This window comes from Dermochelys coriacea, chromosome 7, assembly GCF_009764565.3.
Source record: "Dermochelys coriacea isolate rDerCor1 chromosome 7, rDerCor1.pri.v4, whole genome shotgun sequence".
Taxonomy (NCBI): domain Eukaryota; kingdom Metazoa; phylum Chordata; order Testudines; family Dermochelyidae; genus Dermochelys; species Dermochelys coriacea.
Genome location: NC_050074.1, coordinates 99,942,529 through 99,958,291, shown reverse-complemented (window position 1 = coordinate 99,958,291; position 15,763 = coordinate 99,942,529). Strand labels below are relative to the sequence as shown.

The 15,763-nt window shown below is 38.3% G+C and overlaps 1 long non-coding RNA gene across 1 annotated transcript; it reads right to left on the bottom strand.

Moving 5' to 3' along the window:
* Positions 1 to 296: 296 nt before the first annotated feature.
* On the bottom strand, positions 297 to 6,456 carry LOC122460889. Its single transcript, XR_006282495.1, has 3 exons — positions 6,444 to 6,456; positions 5,472 to 5,473; positions 297 to 475 (listed from the first exon to the last, which is right to left on the bottom strand). It is a non-coding gene; the product is annotated as an uncharacterized LOC122460889 (long non-coding RNA).
* Between the last annotated feature and the right edge of the window lie 9,307 nt (positions 6,457 to 15,763).

The window sequence follows — 15,763 nt, the reverse complement described above, 5'->3', positions numbered from 1 at the left end:
ATACAAACTACTGCCTTCAAATATCACACAAATTGAAATAATATCTCCTGAAAGTGGTAATTCTTAGAATAATCTAGAACAAATCAATCATCATTTCCCCTTATTTTTAAATAGGATTTTTTTCCAAACAAAATACAAGCATTTTTTCGTTCTGTCGGGACTAGAGGAAAATAATCTCATTCACATGATAACACCACCACCACCACCACCAAGAAACTCAGTACAATAATGTCTCTAATAACCTGTTTCTGATAGTATAGACTCATAGATTCAGACTTTAAAGCCAGAAAGGACCATCATGATCATCTAGTCTGATCTCCTGCATATTGCAGGTCACAGAAGCTTGCATACCCACTCTTGTAATAGATATAACCTCTGGCTAAATTACTGAAGTCCTCAAACCAGGATTTAAAGACTTCAAGTTACAGAGAATCCACCATGTACACCAGTTTAAAGCTGCAAATGACCCCATCCCCTGTTGGCCAGTTTATATGCATTTATTCTTGTGTCAACACTGGCGCTTAACTTAAATAACTCCTTTCCCTCCCGGGCATTTATTCCTCTGATGTATTTATAGAGCACAATCATATTTCCCCTCAGCCTTCATTTATTTAGGCAACAAGTCAAGCTCGTTGAGTCTCCTCTCATAAGGTAGGCTTTCCATTCATCTGATCATCATAATTGCACTTCTTTCCATCTGTTCTAATTTGAGTTCATCTTTCTTAAGCATGGGAGACCAGAATCGCACACAGTATTCTAGATGAGGTCTCACCAGTGCCTTGTATAATGGTACTAACACTTAACTATCTCAACCAGAAATACCTTACTTGATGCATTGTAGGGCTGCATTAGCCTTTTTTCATGGCCGCATCACATTGGCAGCTCATAGTTATGCCATGATCATGCAGTTTTTTAGATAGTCTTAATCCAATAAAAAATAAATAGCATGGATCAAAGAACATCCCAGAGGCACAATGAAGAAAAAGCAGCTAAAATGAAGTTCAGCAATGTAAAATCCAAAGTGTATTTACTATGTAAGGTAGACAACCCAGAAGCAGAAGAAAAAAAAATTGTTATGACTTGTCTTTCAAGCTTACCCCTATACAATAATGTTGTCTAGTCAATTAAAGGGCATTTTGACTAATCACCAGTTATCATAAATCAACTAATTTAATTACCATGTAATAACTGAATGTTACATTGTACTCTGAGGATATAATAACTTGTTTCCATATTCAATTCCAAGTTGCTGAGGAACATGTCCACCTTGAAATTTATTAAAAACCTAATTAAAATTAAAAATGTGCTGATCTATTCTCCAGGATCAAATATAGAGACAAGCTCCAGTTCTGTTAAAGCCCCTATTTGCAATTCACAAATAAAGTCTAAATTCTGCCCAAGCCTCTGCCATACTTAAAGAAAAGGTTCTGAAGGACACAATTTAAAGTTTAAAGATTTGACAAGTCATAAGAATGCCCACAATTTCAAGTTGTGATACTACAGTTTCAGTTCCTGGCTCAACTTTAACCATGAAAAGATTTATTTTTCAGCTTTATCCACATCATCTTTCTCCAATATTACCTTCATTCCATTAAAATATAGGGTATTTCATATCCATTTGGAATATTTATCTCACAGTATTTCAGATAATGGCCTGGACTAATGGGCACCAAACTTAAAACAATCCTTAGCCTACTCTAAGTTACTCAGCTTCAACAGTCCTACATGGTGTCCCTTCATTCTCTATGGTGCCTAAATATTGTGTGCCATATCCAGAAAAGCTGACACAGTGATGTGATATTTATATCTCACTGCAGCTACTAAACTGCTTGGGTGAAACCCGAGCCCTATTGAAGTCAATGGAAGTTTTACCATTGCCTTCAATAGGGTCACAACTTCACCCCAGTCCCCTAAAGGGACATGCACCCTGATAAAGGGTAATGGCACTTCCACCACCAGACTCCCTCAGGGTTTTAATTCTCATCAAGATGACTCATCATTAGGAATTCCTCTGACAGAAGCCACCATGGAGAGATACTAATTAATAGCTAATAGTTCAGCCACTGGGACCATGCTTTACTTCCAGCCAGGGCCATCTACTTTTGGGTTGCACTAGGGACCCATGTTTCCCTTTCTAGCCTAAGTGAAATAGCTGCCACCTTGTACCAGTACAACCTTATCCCCCCGATGTAATTTCCACCTCCTGCGACCTCTGCTTATATTTCACGCCTTTCTCTGTCATTTTCTCTCCTTTATTCACAAGGCAGCATCCATGGCAGAATCAACAGCCTCAAAACATGAGTGCAGAAAGGGTAGCTAATTCTTTGTGGGACAATTTGGGAGTACTTTGACTTTGCTAACACTGCTCCTTGTAAGAATGCAAGTATTCTTTGTCTATATCTGCAAAAAGAAGCCAGGTCTAAGTGGAGGGAGCCAGAGAAGATTTTAGGTGGATGTTCTCCAGTGAAACAGGGAGTGAGCACATAGTGCTAGGCATAATACTATTTTCCACATTCTAATGAAGTTCTTTATTCGGTGTTTCTGTGGTTCCTTACCATTGTCATCCTTTAGCTGTGAGATATTCACCTGGAGCCTTAAGTGTGTTCTGCAACATACAATTGTCACATCTGCCAAGACAGAACATTTACTAGATAGGCAGATCCAAAGAATTCTGCATACTGCCTCGTTTACTTGGTCCTCAGTCAAGCATTTATTCAGAGTGGGTTTTTTTTCTAGTGCTGACAAGTGTATTTCAATCTAGCCATTCCTCCCTGCTGATTCTACAGACAGTGACTAGTGAGAATTCAATTATCTCATCTTGAAATCTCAGCCCTCTTAGTACCCTCATTCCAAAAAACCTAAAAGCAGGCATATCTGTAGACAGTAATTCTGTTGCTAATAGTTGTAACTGTCAGGTGAATAGGCACAGATACTTGTATTCAGCTACCAAGTCCACAAATAAATTTCTACGTTTCACTGACTTTGAACATGTGCAGTTTCTTTGATTCTCTATAATGCTAGGCAACAATTACAATTAAATGCCCCCCTCACTTATTAATAATTCCATTTAATTCATTTTGAAGGGATGCTTACTAAGAATTCCTCTGTTGCACAATCTCAGTTGCTGAGGGATACTTTTTCTGTGTTTTCAGTAAAGCAGAGACTTTTTGAGCCTGATGATACCAGTTCTATTTCCCCCAGAAAGAAAAGATGAAATAAAGTGATAAAATGATAAAAGACAGACACAACCGGGAAAAAAGTATATTCATCGTTTATATAGCCAATTCTGGCAGGGTGCAGCAGGCAGGTGCAGAATTATTTGGACTGGACTGAACTGAAGCTTTGAGCTAGAACTCTGCTTCTTTGTAACAGGCAGAAAAGATTAAATGAAAAGAGACATCACAAACATTGTCTAATTCACAGGAAAATTCTCATTTTTGATCTGTACTAGGCTCTTCTATCAACAGAGCCAATTATCTATCTCAAATATTTTGCATCTACACAGAACAAAAAGTTGGACCCTGCCCCAGATAAAGACAATCATGGAAATATTCAGGGATCCTGAGGAACAAAAGTATAAATAAGGTACCAATATTATTTTGATTGCTATTTGAAGGATCCCCAACTCAGATTTTACTTTATATTCTTATGTTATTATTGTGTTTGGAGATGTATATAATTCATATATCCGTGTAATATGTTATAGGCCTAGTGTGGATGAAGTGTGCTTGATGCGAGTTGTTGTGTGTCGACAACTGAAGCAAGAATTTGAGATTTTAAGTGGTCAAGAGCTGTTTGTGAAAAATAACTCTCTTATGAGAAAGATGCAGAAATATCAGATAAGGAAATAACATTGGGGGCATTGCCATGATGGTGTACCTGTTGCAGTTGTAAACAATAACTGGGGAAAGAGGAACATCTTGGTCCTGGGACAGTTTCTAAACATCTTGGGTTTTGACAATTTGCTCAGAACTGTCTCTTTGAAATTGCCCAGACAGTTGATGATGTGATGGAGTGGATTGTAAAAGATGTTCGATACACTCGCTATTTGGAGTCGTTCGTGGATCCAGAGCCCTGTTTATATTAAGATGTGGTAATGCTGGCTTCCCGCATCTTGTGATCGGACTGAACGTCAACTGGCATTGGGACTTCAAGTCTGACCTTCAGACTCTGGTGTAGTATGCTTGGGTTATGAATGTGGAGTGGGTGGTTTATTTTGTAAGCAATAAAGAGTGGATTATATACCAACACTGTGTCCGGTATCTGCCTGCTCCCCTATCTTGTAGGGAGAATCCTGCTGCGGGTCTAACAATTGTACTAACATCCAATCGGTGGTCCTATTCAAGGGCCAATTGACCTCACCAATGTGTGACAGTTGTTGATGCAGGAGAAATTTGAGAATATCTCATTTGAGGAGCCCTTGCAGTGCCTGGCCCTTTCTAGCATTCTCTACCTATAAGCCTGGCCTTTAAAGCCAAATACATTCTGAGTTCACCACCTTATCCAGACTTGCAACGAGAACATTTTAGAAAAGGCATGTTGATTGAAACTCCCAGAAAATCTTTCAGTAACTTCAAAACTGCGGTAGATCAGTGATGCTAGGCTCTCTCTCAGATGTCGTTTTCCTAATCATCAATCATAATCATCATCTATTCCACAGTCTTAGCTGCACAGATCATCAAATTCGTATCAACACTAGTATATGGACTGAACTATTGACTTTATTCAGGGCTCAAAGCTTATTTTGATTCTAAGGCTGTGGAAGACCCTTCTAAATTCAGATCTGGCTGCAGCATTCAGGACTCCCTGCAAAAATTAGATAAAAAATAGCAATAATGAGCTTATCCTCACTCTCTTCTCCTTGTCCCACTCTTCTTTCTACTTTTTGAGGCTTATTAAAATGTGTCCACAGAATAAAAGGAGAAGAAACACATTTTAAAAAGGAATCAGAAAGAAGAGATTAAGAGAGAGGATAAAGAAGAGAAAAAGAAGTGGATGTTTTGTGGAAGGAGAAATGGAGCCTGAAAATACAGAGGGGACAGTAAAAGGGAGGAGGAAAACAAAAGCAAAGAAAGATGCAAGAGGGTTTAAACATTTTTTTCCCTTTTTAAATAAGTTTCTTCTTTAACCAGAGAAGCCAAGGTCAGACAAAGCTGGATTCGTTTGGAGGCTAAAACTCACAACCTAACTTTTCTATGGAAGAGGTGGAAGCTAAGGTAAACTGTAGAGAGAGAGAGCGAGCACAGATTTCAGAGTTTTGCAGACAGAGTAAAATGCACATAGGTATGTGTGTGCAGATGCAGACATATGCTGCCATGCCATTAGGGTTATCAATTTTGGTTGGACATATTTCTGGAGGTTTCATCCCATGACAATCTTTAATTAAAGGTTAATTGTTAATTTCTGGAGAGTCCAGGACAACCTGGAGGGTCGGCAACCCTACATGCCATGCACAATCAGTATGACATTACCACTGTGTGGTAGCGGTTAGGGCAGTCAGATGGGATGTGGGAGATCTACTTTCAAGCCTCCATTCTGAATCAGTTACAGTGGGGACTTGAATGCAGGTCTTCTGCATCCCAGTCAAGTGCTCTAACCATTAACAGTTACAGAGCATAAGGGGATCACAGCCACTTTTATGAATGGCACCTAAGTCCTCTTGACAGGATAGTTGATGATTGCCATCTCCTTAAGAGGACACTGAGATGGGGAATTAGTAAGCCTTTAGTTTCTAATGTGCATCTCTTTCTAGTTAGCATGAACTAGCACACTGCTAAGTTAACATTTCAACTGTAAACATTGCAGTGGAATGTTGAAATCATAATGAAAATTTTTGTGAACATTTTACTAAGCATAATTTAAAGTCTGTTAATTCTAGATATTGTATTAGTGTTTTAATACAAAACTATTTTTGTGGTCTAAACTTTCAAACAGTGTTTGTTTAACTTTTCTCAGTATTAACCCAAGGTCACTTATAGACCAATAACTGTATCAACTTCCTGTGACATAATATACACATGAAATATATGCAGACTTGAATGCAATGCATGTGGAACATAATCTGAACCAAGAGAATCAGTTTTCAATGATAAACCTGAAGTGTTTGGTCTCCCACATTAAGCAGTTGAACAGAACTGATTATTTAAAATAAAAAATCATGAAGCCATAGCTTTGCAAACAAAGTATATCAAATAAGTAACATTTAACTCAGAAAGAGGGATATCATACTTAATATCTGATGAGAAAAGTTGAAATGCAGTGTTTGAGCTGCTGCTAATTTTTACATTTCTGATCAAGCTTTTATGAAGGTAAGAGATAAAGTAAATGCTCTTCTTGATACAGTGTGTTCAGAAGGCATGAAACCAGATGAGTGAAATGGACAGAATCTCAGTGTGCTATATCTTAGCAGATTTATGTGCATGGTGATAAATATTCTGTATAACTGCTGCACAGGGATTAGGTCATACAACTGTCATTGAATACAAAGGGCCTCATCATATACCTGCATGCAGTAATCAATGTAGTGGAGAAGCATTAGCGGCATGGCGCTTCTATGACTAACAACAAGCAATAATCAGAATGGGAGGGAAGGGAAGAGGACACTTTAAGATCAATGTAGGAAGGAGGAGACAGCAAAAAGAGCAGGAACACAGTGACTGTTCCTAATATGGGACACCATCGTATTCTCTTCATTGAACCATTTTTAATATTTATTTTTAGAGAACAAAATTAGTTTTTCTTCTTTTATCAAATAAAATCTCCCTTCTTCAATGTAAAACACATACTTTTAAGTTTGCCACATCCTGTCTCTAGACAGTCCCCATCTAGAATGAATCTCAACTACTTCTTTCAGCAGAATTTGACTTGATTTGCCTCCTTTGAAACCAGTTCATGTCACCTTTTAACGTGTGACTTTAGTCTGGAAAAATATTGTAAACATGGCACGAAGCAGAACAATATTTATTCCTTTTCAATTATTTCTACATCAAAAGTGTATATTTAAAAGTAAAAGTGTCGTTTATTTTAGAGCCAGCTCTGCAAACTCAACCTGAGATCTGAAAGCCAAGCTGTGTTCCTTTTGGTTGATGTGCCATCTTCAGTAATAAGGTTCTGCATACAAAATTCTGCCCTCAATTAAACCTGAACGATCTAGTGAATTTGTGCATTTAGAATTAAATTAATAATCTTCTTGATGTTGCAGGAGCCAGAACATAATCTATGTTATCCTCATAACTGTTTTGGCTGTGCTATTTTAGTAATATTTGGGGCATACATCACCAAAGATTGTACAACATTATTAACATTGACCAAGCAGTTGTCCAATCATTGGTCTTTCAGGATTAAAATAAAAGGTAATACTTCTTGATGTTGCTTTTCAATAGTTTTATTTAAAAATTACATTATACAAACTTCCATAAGTAGAAAAATTCCTGAGGTGTCCAATGCAGAATTGGGTATTAAACTTCTCTTCTGACACCGAAGACCCCAAAACAGCAAGTGCATTAATGGTGTATTTTCCTCTATCTTCTTGTTCCAAGAAATCTAATTAAGTATCTATTGCTAAATATGCCATGTTTCTGAAGCAGAAGTTGGACCAATAAAAGATATTACCTACCCACATTGTCTCTCTAATATTGCTAACTGTGTCATATTTCACACCTCATTTATCTGCTGCCTTAAATGTCCAAACTGTCAAAAAAGTGTGAGCCCAAAATAATCACATTCCCAAAAGAGTATGCATCTCGTGAACATAAGCAATGTTTTAATTTATTTTTGGGCCTTTTTTGAGTCATCAGATAAAAACCAAAATGGAAAGTGATTACCTGGGGTCTTTTTGATGAAAAATCTAGATTCCAGAAAATAATTTGTTTAGGGATCTATTTCTTCCCACTTTGTATGCCACAGGAATTGGTGTAGAACAGGGGCAGACAAAATTTTTGACCTGAGGGCCACGTTGGGTTTCCAAAATTGTATTGTGGGCCGGTTAGGAGAGGCTGTCTCTGCAAACAGCCAAGTGTGGCCCAGCCCCCGCCTCCTATCTAACCCCCTTGCTTCTTGCCCCCTGATGGCTCCCCTGGGACTCCTGCCCCATCCAACCCACCCTGTTCCCTGTCCCCTGATGCCCCCCCACCCCCGGGGCTCCTGCTCCATCCACCATACCCTGCTCCCTGTCCCCTGACCACACCCGGATCCCCACCCCATCCAACCCACCTCCCCCGCCTCATTCCTGACGGCCCCTCCCCAGGACTCCTGCCCTATCCAACCCCTGTTCCCTGGCCTCTGACCACACCCCCTCCTGCCCCCTTACCGGGCTGCCTGGAGCACCAGTGGCTGGCGGCGCTACAGCTGCACCGCCCAGAGCAGCGGGTCAGGCTGTGGCTCTGCAAGTGCGCTGCCTGGCTGCTCAGAGCATGGCGCAGCATGCTGAGGCTGAGGGGAAGGTAGAACAGCAGGGGAGGTGCCAGGGGTGAGCCTCCTGGGCCAGGAGCTCAGGGGCTGGGCAGGAGCGTCCCGTGGGCCGGATGCGGCCCGCGGGCCGTAGTTTGCCCACCTCTGGTGTAGAACATGGGAGAATAAGTTCCAAAAATATTATTTGTATAACTGTAGCACCTAGAAGCCCATGGGCCCCATTGTCCTAAACATTGCGTAAACACAGAACAAAATGATGATCCCTGACCTACTTACAATCTAAATATATTTGCAGAGTATAATTTGAGTAAACCTAAAGAAAGAAACTTTCCTAACACACTAGATTTGCATGGATGCAAATGAATATAGCCTTTTGTTTGTAGTTTTATAATTCAGTGGATTGTAATTGAATGCAAAGTTTAAATGGTGGTCTTTTAAGATCTGATACTACTTCCATTAAAGCCAATGACAAAATTCAGTGATCCATTGATTCAGTGGCACAAGCTTAGACACTTCAGAGAAATTTACACCTGTAAAGTCTGCAGACACCCACAGACACACTTTTGAATTGCATCTGCAATCTGAGTGTTAACAGCTTTAACTACATGATTGCAAGCACAAACCAGATAGTTAGAAGCACATGTATTCTGACTGTGCCCAGTTTGTTTGGCAGCTGCAAATTTTAGATACAAAAATATTTAAGAATAATGATGGTCCTGATCCTGCAATCCTTGCTCAGATAAAATCACAACTGACTGTATATAGACTGCAGAAATGGGCAACAGACCTGATGGCTGTAAATCTACTGCAATACCAAATAAATCATTTCTGATACACTCATCTTTGAATAATTAACATGCAATTTAAATTTTGTGGTAATAATTAAGGAATGTTAAACAGCACCTGCATCCTTACACAGTAATTCAGCATGTCCAAGGAACTGATAATTTTTGTCCTTAAACAATCCACCTTTATTTGAAATCTTTATATGAAACCAGCTTATCTAAGTAAAAATCAGTAGGGATTTTTCTGGGAGGGAAGACATGAAAGAACTCTCTCATGGAGGGAAGAAATATTGGACATGCTAAAAGCCTCTGAAACCCTTCCTGTACTATCCAGATTCAATAACGTCGTTAGAGTTAAAGAATACACCTATTCCTGCTGTGTTATGGTGTTGACTGAAACCTATAACTTGTTCATGCTGCTTATATTTTTCTCAAAGACTGACTGCATGTCATGCAGGTTTGCCTCAAAGGTATACAGCTGACAGTATTCCTTATGGACTCCCAGACAGGTAGTATTAATATTCTCCTAAATGGCAGGTATCTCTTCAAGGTTGTACTACATGGATGACAATAAAAACTAGAGATGAAGAAAACCTTCAAGACTAGTCCCACACATCCACACACCTGAGAATTGCATGGTGCTCTGCCTGCTGAGCCCCAATTAATTTTCCATAGAAGAACAAGCTGAATAATCATCTTCACAAACCATGTCCACGTTTGATTCTTACTGATCTTCAGGAGTGACATTGAATGGAATAAACCTAAGCGTGGGGCACCACTTGACACTGTGATTGAAAATTATCCTGTACTTTGTTGGGAAAGCATTTATCATTTTATCAAGGCTTTACTGGTCCCCACCCTCACCTTGAGCATGGTTACTTTTGCCTGCTAGGACACACTGCAGATGGACCTGATCTAATAGGGGTCTGTTCAATTCCTGATGTACCCTGATGCAAGTTCAAAAGCCAGACCTACATATCGATCAGGAATACCATCACACCCGAGTATTTTGATTACCATGCAACTAACACAGTACATTGAAATTGCTATAGGACAGGCAGCAATGTGAAATGTTAGAGTGAGAAAGTAAAACCCTAATCCATCTAGTCTACCAATTGTGAGAAGGAAATCCTGGTTGGAGCCCAGGTAGGCTCAGAGAGGGGACAAACATGGACAAGCCAATTGATTCTGCCTGGCCCTTATTTAGGAGCCTAAGAATCCTCCCAGTTCAATATTAAATGACATCATAATTCCAGTCCCCGTGCTCAAGTGAGAGCAGGGACTGCTGCCTCCTGATACTCCCAGAGCCGCCAATGCTCCAAAGAGGGTTGCGGAAGGAAGAAATGCATGGCTTGATATTCTGTCTACCAAGCTTCTTTTCTTGCATACTACTGGGAATTTTAAAATGTACCTTTTCCTTAGAAGGCTGAATTGGGAGTCAGAAACCAACTCCTAGTTCATTTTGAAGTAGCCCAGCCATAGTAATCTGCAGCACTTGAGAAGAAGCCAAACTAAAATGAACGCATTTATAGTTTCCAATTTAGTTTTTCAAGTGGAATGAACATAAATTCCCAGTTGTGTATAAGGAAATTGGTTTAGTCCTCATTATAATTTATATGAATGAACCTAAAAGACATTTGTGCTAAAGTAATAAAAAGTCAACCAAATCCAGTTCTACTTTTCCAAAATCCAACGTTCTTCAACACTGGATGGATACTCCAAGGATTAGCCATATTTCTTAAAGACTATACAGTGCAATATTTTGTGTTTGTAAGCATAAATTCACCACAAATTGATTTAGATAGTAACTTCTAGCAAAAACCAAACAGAAACAATGAAGTTACTTACTATATTTAGAGGAATGGGTCATTTAAAGGACATCAGAATACAGACAAATGTAACTGGGGTCCCATCCCCCCCCAGCCAATACATAAAGACCCCTTCTATATATTTGGTGTGCCTGTGTGTGTGTGGCTGAAAAGGAATCTTTTTGAGAAACAAGTAGTTGCCATGACAGATGACTCCAAAGACCTCAGGAAAAAGGGCAGGTACAAATAAGCTTAAAGGGGGGAAATTAAATTGAAATGTTAGAATAACAAATTTGTTTAATTTCTCAAATGGGTTTATTATCTACTTTACAATCTTTGTAGCATACACAGAAAAGGATAAGAGCCTCAGATGAGAATTATAGAGTAACGTTATTCATAAGCAAGCCTTATCAGTCTCTATACAGCCTGCATATTTTTTTTATATATTGCTCAACTCTTTAACCATTCAAACTTTGGGAACTGAAAGATTCTTCTCTCACCTCATTTCTCATAGAAAATGGATTTATGCCTCTTGTAAAACCACTTTTTAATTGATCGGAGGTTTTGAAGCTTGGTGATTTTGATGACCCTGTCACAATCTGAAATCCTAATTGTGTAAGCACCGATAAAATCCAAGTGTTTGAAATTTCTTGAAAAAACCACAAGTATCACTTTTTAAATGAAAAATTCTTCATAATGGCAATTCATTGACGAACTGCCAAATTCATTCACTGAAGACAAATTCTCATTTGAGTCAATGGGGTGGAACAGTGGAAACAAGAAGGCTCATTTGCTTTTCCACGAGTGGGTTGTTAGGTAAGGCACTTTATTTCTATATCCAGGCTTGCAAAAGATGCTCTTCCCCCAAAAAGAGAGGAGTGAATTGGGAAGAATATGCAGGTAATTCCAGTAAGCAGACTATTATAATACCAACTTAAAAGCTTTAACTACAAATACAGTCTAGTTATTTAACCAGCTTAATATTGAAATTTAAAATTGGCCACTTCTTATTACAATTTTATTGCAGTTTTAAAAATACTGAATGCTTTAAAGAATTTAAAGAGAAATTCTCAAGTAGGCAGAAAATAAATTATTTCTAGGGATTATGACTCATTGGGGGTAAAGAAATACTTTATTGGTATCAGAGTAGCAGCCGTGTTAGTCTGTATTTGCAAAAAGAAAAAGGAGTACTTATGGCACCTTAGAGACTAACAAATTTATTTGAGCATAAGCTTTCGTGAGCTACAGCTCACTTCATCTGAAGTGAGCTGTAGCTCACGAAAGCTTATGCTCAAATAAATTTGTTAGTCTCTAAGGTGCCACAAGTACTCCTTTTCTTTTATTGGTATGGAGCATATTTTCTTTATAACTCCTTTCACTGATCTACTGGACTTATTTTGAAACAAGTAATTTAAAGGAAGGTGGTCTTTCCACTACATTTTTTTTTCTTATTTACACCCAAATCTTCAGATTGCCTCCTTTTATATTTGAATTTTATATGTAGAAATTGATATCGCCACCTAGAGGTGAACAAGTGGAATGGAACACGCTTCATTCTAATTTGTATATTTCAAATAAGGGAATGATGGAAATTATATACATTATATATATTATATACATTATATAAATTATATAAAATTTGCAATTTTTAGTTCATACGCTGGTTTGGATACATGCCTTGGCTTTAAATTTAATCACCAAGGCAGACACAAAGCACTATAAAGGGTTGGCTTTAAATAGGGCTGTACAAAGTGACGGTATAGAACCCAGAAGGCACCAACAATTACAAGTGGGTTCAGGCTGCAGAGAGTGAATAATCAGTCCAGATATAGAAAATGTTGTAGATCTGGGATGATACTACTGGAGTAGCCCTGCGTCCCCTCTCATTCCTATCTTTAAACTCCCTTCCTATCTTAGGCCTTCATCCATGTTGGTGTAGGGGGTCTACCGACATGGATCCAGTTCAGAACTGAGTCACTGTTGTTGGAGTGAGGAAGAAAAGAAGGATTAGGAGTCCAACTCTCAAGCTTTCAGGGGGTGCTGGGTTTGTGCTTTCTCTATTTTCCAAATTAATGGGTTGGTAGGTAGGATAATTTCTAGCCCCAGATGCAATATGGATTTGAGGAGAAGATGGGACCAGGAAGCATAGGCAACAGGGGAGTAGGGAAACTCACTATTGCAGAGGCATATGCAATACATAATATGTAGAAAATAAAGACCTCCAATCTTGCAAGCCTCTGTAAGACTGAACTCCCCCTGAACTCAATTAAAAGTCAGTCACAGGATCATGCCCAAATAGTTATTTGCATACATGCCTCACCTGGCCAATATCCTGGCTTATATATTTTCAATAAACTCTTGTAATGATAGTACTTACTTGAAAAATAGAAATTTCATCTTTAAACAAAGCCAAGACAAGAGTCCAGTTGTGTGAAACACTGGGTCTAAAGTTATTTCTTAATTATTAAGAAAGTTACCTCTTACTGAGCAAAGCACTTTAGCCCATGTATAACTAGCCCCAATGTAGTTGGCCGTTTCCCCCTTCTTGTTTCCACTGTTCCACCCCAAACTAGTTCAATGTAGGATACGAAGTCAATGGGACTACTCATGTGATCAAAATATTTCTAGTTTGGAGTCTTAGTTAACTTTTTTACTAAGCAAATGAAATAAGTTTATGTTTAGAATCTCTGATTGGAATTCACTCAATCTGATGACAGTCAGATGAATTAAATTCTGTGTGTGGGAAGATATTTGGAAACGTGAACACATTTTTTACTACAAGAATAAACTGATTCATGTGATGTGTAAGATTTGCCTATGGATTAAAAAAGTTTAGTGTAGGGACTCAGGGACTCATTATTCCAAACTCATTATTTCTGTCACAACTTTTTTCATGAGAGATTACTTGTAATTCATCTTAATTATGTTATTTAACATGTACACCACAAATCAATGACAGAACCACGGCCATCCAATACTTCTCAATTACATTTAAAAGAAAAGTCTGTGTGATTCAATTTTTATGTTTATTCCTCCAAAAGGGTTGTGTAGCTGTCTCTTTTAGACCACTCAGCGCTTGGTTGACTGCATAGTTAGGCATCTCTGTATGCAGCATTGTATGCAGGAAGGAATTTTCTAACTACATTTTCATGCATTTTTATGAATAAATGTTTTTATTTTTTTTTAAAGTCCAAATAGAGAACTCATTGACTTGGGCCTAAGTTAATCTTTTCAAATACACCATTTGTATTATTTATTTGAATTACAGTACTGTCTAGAGCCTCCTGCCGAGATCAGGATCCCCTTTTGCTGCACAGACACACAGTAAGAGACAGTTCTTGTCTGGAGTAGTTTATCTAAATCTAACAGACAGAAAAAGGAAGTATCATAAACCCTATTTTACAGATGGGCAATCGGGTAGAGGGAGAGATTGGGTGATTTGCCCTGGATAGCAGAAAACCTGTGGCAGATCATAGAATGGAGCCTAGGTCTCCTGATACCTTGTCCAGTACCTTAACCACAGGACAATGCTTCCTCACCTCCTACCTTCCTCTTTGTCAGTATATTTTCTTCACTGTATGCTAGAATGTTTGTGAGACTAGGCCTATCTATTTTGTTTTGTTCTTTAGTGACAAACAATGGACTACATAGATCATTATCTACCATTGATCTATTCAACTTTTAAAGAGCATTACAAATATGTAGGAATAATAGGTAAGCCTATCTTTATAGTACTTGTTCATTGCTGAAAGGGTAGAATTATTCACAGGAAAACTCACATCAGTAGTATTCAATGAATGCATCCGATGAAGTGAGCTGTAGCTCATGAAAGGTTATGCTCAAATAAATTTGTTAGTCTCTAAGGTGCCACAAATACTCCTTTTCTTTTTGCGAATACAGACTAACATGGCTGCTACTCTGAAACCAATATTTGCAAGGTAATTTTTATTAAAAGGTGTATTTTGAACTTTAACTTTGCATATCTTAATTATGCTCAGGATTTTGTGAATCTAAAATGCTTCCTTAGACATTTGCTACTCTGAAACCTTTCATTTTTCAGTGGTTCAGAGACAGAATTGATTACCAATAGATTAATATCCAATGGACAGTTTGTAAAGGCGTACACTCTAATGCACTATGAATTTTGTTTCACAAAAAAGAGCTATCACTTTGTGAATTATGGACACAGAGTCTGATTTTAATAATAAAATACTCAGTGTATCTAGACATCATTTAAGTTAATTGCTACCTTGGCCATCATGCAGAGAACAGCTTGCTGAATGCAGTGCTTTATAATCTTGAATTGCACATTATGTCTCTCTGAAGATTTAAGGTCAGAAAATGTGGGCCACATTACTAATAGGACATGGCTTAGAAGTAATATTTTTGGTTCATAAATATTTTACAGATGCAGGTAATTCCCACAGTATTTTAAAAATACAGATTTCCAGTTTAGAACAGAATGGTTTATTAAAACTGTGCTCTGTCAAGCTTCCAGAAATGTCCCTGTCTTTGCATCCTTAATTTGGCCATTAAAACCTATATGCTCTCCATTAATGGGATACTTACTGTGACAGGGTGTTCCAAAACCATGTCTTGACCTCAGTTTCCCCACCCTCGTGCAAGTTGACAGGACAATTCACCAATAACTGATTCCATCAGTATCAGTATTTCCCTTCCTTTTCCCAGGGATATTTTTATTAATCAAACAGAAACATTTCAATATCAGACTGGGTTCTGCTTGTCCCTCATAAATCCTCT